A 5,459-nucleotide genomic window follows, 5' to 3' on the forward strand; every position below is an offset into this window, starting at 1 on the left:
GTCTCTTTCCCAGCAGCACGTGTCTCTTTCAGGAGCGCGTGTCTCTTTTAGCAGCACGTCTTCCTCAACCAGCAGTCAGAGAGTTCTGCCTCTAGGAGACTTCCTTTTGAGCCCGGCAGAGTGGCCAAACTAGCCAATCAGCATCAGAACTCTAAGCACCTGAGAGAGAGTGGGCACCTCCCAGAACATTGTTTTGTGCCACGCCCAACAGAAATACTCCAGGTGGACAACTTCAGCAATCAGGAGCTCCTCAGTTGCTCATAGAAAATCCCATCTTGGAGTTTACAAAGACATATGGGTAGAAAAGCCATACTAAGTAATTTACTACACCGCAGTTACCTATGATTTCACCAGTCTACTGCCTTGAGAGAGTTTCCAGACTCTAGTACAGGGAAGAGCAATTAAGCCTGAGCCCAGCCAGCATTCTTGAGTTCAAGAGGTGGAACAGAGTCTGGGGAGAACAAGATGGCTAGAGTTAACAGAACCGCATACAGTCATCCCTCTCTATCCACAGGTTCTACATTCATGGATTCAACCAACCACAGGTCGAGAATATTCAGGGGGGAAAAAAGCAATTAAGTGTGAAAGCAATCCCTCAAAAGCTAAGAGGGAACATAAAGTGTTGCATGAATACCATTTATGTTGTATTAGGTAATATAAGTAATCTAGAGATTTAAAGTATATAGAATGATGTATATAGTATATATGCAAACACTATGCCATTTTATATAAGGGACTTGAGCACCCACAGATTTTGATATCCACAGGGGGTCCTAGAATCAATCCCCTGTGGATACCAGGGGATGACAGTACTGAAGAGAGAGAACTCTGGACAGCTTTAAGAGTTCCCCTTCCGCTATTAGTTGAGTACTGACCAACCCATACATGCATGTGAAGAAACTACCAAGTATAAGGGAATTACCACCTATAAGAATTAGAGGTAACAGTGCTTGGTGCTTACACAGGGTTGGATACAGGGTCTGTTCTCACCAGTCAAACTTGAAAGCATCTTGATTTATTGGGTAGGGTATAGAATGGTCTTGCCTTGGTGGTGGTGGTGGTGGTGGTGGTGGTGGTGGTGGTGGTGGTGTTAGGTGCTGTTGAATAGGCTCAGATGCATAGTGACCATATATACAACAGAGCAAAATTTATGAAAGAGGAAAATTTAAACACTGATTTGATATTTCATAAAGGTATTATAATTCTGTTTTATTTGTTTTTTATTACATATTGCACTGCTTAATGAATATATATAGGAGTATTTATTGATTTCAGTTTCTTGATCTTTGGCTTTAGTGATTGGCAAGTAAATTTGAATAATAATAATATTAACTGGTCTTCTTCCTGGCATATGAATATTATCCTATCATTGACAGCATTGTACTTCAGAATGAAAAAAAACCACTGCCATGGAGTCAATTCCAACACATAGCTAGCCCTGTTGAGTTTCCAAGGCTGTAAATCTTTAGAGAAGTAGATTGCCTCATCTTCCTTCTGTGGAGCAGCTGGTGGGTTTAAACCACTAACCTTCTGGTTAGCAGCCAAATGCCTTACCCACTCTTTCAGAATAGATCTTGAAATGTTCTTTTTGACTGAATGCAGTGCCATTCCTCTTCAATTGGTTGTTCACAGCATATGATTGTCCAAATCAAAATGGCCAACTATACTCTGAGGAGGGAGCTCTGGTAATGTCTAAGGCATCTAACTGCTAACCAGAAGGTTGGTGGTTCAAACCCATCAGCCACTCTTGGGAAGGAAGATTGGGCAATCTACTTCCATAGAGATACCACCTCAGAAACCCAAGGAAGGATCGCTGTGAGTCAAATCAATTCAACAGAAGTTTGGTTTTGTTTGGCTATACTTTGAGAAAGCAGTTCCTTCCCCGTTGTATTTTGAATGCTTTCCAACCTGAGTGTTCCAGCACTATATCAGACAGTATTTCACTGCTATTCATAAGGTTTTCATTGGCCATTTTTTTCAGAAGTGCATGGCCCGTCCTACTTCCCTGTCTGTCTCAGTCTGGAAGGTCTACTAATACCTATCCACCATGGATGACCCTGTTGGTATTTTAAATACCCACATAGCTTACAGAATCACTGCAACATGCAAACCAGCACAGTATGACAAACTAATAGATGAGTCATGGAAGACTTTTATCAACTTCTGCTGTCTGAAATTGACCAAACATGCTATCGATATGTATTGATAATTACTGATGATTGCAAAGAAACTCTGGTGGTGTAATGGTTAAGGCATTTGGCTGCTAACTAAAAAGTTACTGGTTTGAACCCACCAGCTACTCTGTGGAAGAAACATGAGGCAGTCTGCTTTCATAAAGATTTATAGCTTTGGAAACCCAATGGGGCAGTTCTACTATGTCCTATTAGGTCACTGTCAATTGGAATCGACTTGATGGCAATGCATTTGGGTTTTGATTTTTGGTAATTGCAGTATAAAAGTTGGAAACAAAGAGGAAGTATCAATAGTTGGAAAATAATGGCCTTGGTGAAAGAAATGACACCAGAGATTGCTTGATAGAATTTTGCAAGGTCAACAACTTATTCCTTGCAGATACTTTGTTTCAGCAACATAAAACAGTGACTGTACATGTGGACCTTGCCAGATGGAGTACACGTAAGTCAAATCAACTATGTCTGTGGAAAGAGGCCATGGAGAAACTCAATATCATCAGTCATAACAAGGCCAGGAACTGGCTGACTATAGAAAAGACCATCAATTGCTCATATTCAAGTTCAAGTTGAAGCTCAAGAAAATTAAAACAAATCCACAAGGGCCAAAATACAACATTAAATTTAGAGACCGCCTGAATTAAAGACCATCTGAAGCATAGATTTGACGCATTGAGCATGCATGACCGAAGGCCAGACTAGTTGTGGGAGGACATCAAGGATATCATACATGAAGAAAGCAGAAGGTCACTGAAAAGACAGGAAATGAAGAAAAGACCAAAATGGATGTTGGAAGAGACTCTGAAACTTGTTCTTGAATGGCGAGTAGTTAAAGCGAATGGAAGAAATGGTGAAATAAAAGAGGTGAACAGAAGATTTCAAAGGACAGCTCACAAAGACAAAGTAAAGTGCAATGACCTGGAATTAGAAAACTGAAAGAGAAGAACACTCTTGGCATTTCTCAAGCTGAAAGAACTGAAGAAAAAATTCAAGTCTCAAGTTGCAATATTGGAGAATTCTATGGGCAAAATTTTGAACATCAAAGAAGATGGAGGGAATACACAGAGTCATTGTACCAAAAAGAATTGGTTGGCATCCAGCCATTGCAGGGGATAGCATATAATCAAGAACCAGTGATACTGAAGGAAAATGTCCAAACTGCAATGAAGGAATTTGTGAAAAGCAAGGCTCCAGAAATTGATGGAATGCCCATTAACATATTTCAACAAATGGATGAAGCACTGGAGTTACTCATTCATTTATGCCAAGAAATTTGGAAAACAGCTGCTTGGCCAGCTGGCTAGAAGAGATCGATATTTGTGCCCATTCCAAAGAAAGGTGATCCAACAGAATGCAGAAATTACAGAACAATATCATTAATGTCACACGCAAGTGAAATTTTGCTGAAGATAATTCAAAAATGGTTGCAGCGGTATATTGACAGGGCACTGCCAGAAATTCAAGCCAGATTCAGAAGAGGGTCTGGAGCAAAGAATATCACTGTTGATGTCAGATGGATCTTGGGTGAAAGCACAGAATGCCAGAAAGATGTTTACCTGTGTTTTATTAACTATGCAAAAGCATTCGACTATGTGGATCATAGGAGGTCTGGTAGCGTAGTGCCTGAGGCACTTGACTGCTAAACAGAAGGCTGGTGGTTCAAACCCACCGGCCACTTCTCGGAAGGAAGATGGGGCAATCTACTGCCTCAGAAACCCAAGGAGGGGTCGCTATGAGTCGGGTCTGACTCGATGGCACATAACAACAACATGTGGATCATAACAAATTACGGCTAATGTTGGAAAAAATGGGAGTTCCAGAACACTTCATTGTACTCATGAGGAACCTGTAAATACACCAGGAGGCAGTCGTTTGAACAGAACAAGAGGGTACTGTGTGGTTTAAAATCAGGAAAGGTGTGCATCAGGGTTGTATCCTCTCACAATACTTATTCAATCTGTATGCTGAGCAAATCATACGAGAAGCTGGACTATATGAAGAAGAATGTGGCATCAGGATTGAAGGAAGGCTCCTTAACAACCTGTGATGTGCACATGACACAACCTTGCTGGCTCAAAGTGAAGATGATTTGAAGCACTTACTGATAAAGATCAAACACTGCAGTCTTCAGTGTGGATTACACCTCAACATACAGAAAACAAAAATCCTCACAAGTGGGCCAATAAACAACATCATGATAAATGGAGAAAAGATTGAAGTTTCAGAGATTTCATTTTACTTGTATCCACATAATCATCCATGGATGCCGCAATCAAGAAATCAGAGGACATATTCCACTGAGTGAATCTGTTGCAAAGAGCTCTTAAAGAGCAAGGATGGTACTTTGAAGATTAAAATATGCCTGATCTAAGCCATGGTATTTTCAGCAGCCTCATATGCATGTGAAAGGAAGGCTGAAGAAATTTTGATGCATTTGAATTGTAGCTTTGGTGAAGAATACTGAAAATGCTATGGACTACCAGAAGAATGAACAAATCTTAGAAAAAGTACATCTGTCTTGTTCCTTAGAATGGCCAGACTTTTTCTCACCTACTTTCTTCATCCTGTCAGAATTAACAAGTCCCTGGAGAAGGATATCATGCTTGGTAAAGTAGTTGTTGTTATGTGCTGTCGAGTCGGACCTGACTCATAGCAACCCCTCCTTGGGTTGCCGAGGCAGTATCACTACGGAAGTAGATTGCCCAGCCTTCCTTCCGAGGAGTGGCTGGTGGGTTTGAACCACCAGCCTTCTGGTTAGCAGTCAAGTGCCTTAGGCACTATGCTACCAGAGCTCCTTGGTAAAGTAGAGGGTCACCAAAAAGGGGAAGACCTTGAATGAGTTGAACTGACACAGTGGCTGTGACGATGGGCTCAAGCATAGCAAAGAATGTGAGGAGGGGCAGAACCAGGCAGTGTTTTGTTCTGTTGTAAATGGGGTCTCTGTGAGTTGGATATGACTTGATGATACCTAACAACCATGTATATTGTTTTAAAAAATATTTGGACAAAAACATTTGCATATATGAAGATAATTATTAGATGTACTTATTTGGGATAATTTGTATATTCTGATTACATAATATCTATAAAAATTATGGTTTTGTTTATCAGCTTCATATATCTTTTTTTTTTTTTAATTGTGATTTGGGTGAAGATTTACAGAGCAAATTCACTATCCATACAGCAGTTCACATACACTTTGTCTCATATCATTGACCACAGTGTACCACAATGCAACAGCTCCCCTCCCACTTCCTCCCCATAGTTACC

This window comes from Orycteropus afer, unplaced genomic scaffold, assembly GCF_000298275.1.
Source record: "Orycteropus afer afer isolate SDZICR_OR568_19922 unplaced genomic scaffold, OryAfe1.0 scaffold00122, whole genome shotgun sequence".
Taxonomy (NCBI): Eukaryota; Metazoa; Chordata; class Mammalia; order Tubulidentata; family Orycteropodidae; genus Orycteropus; species Orycteropus afer.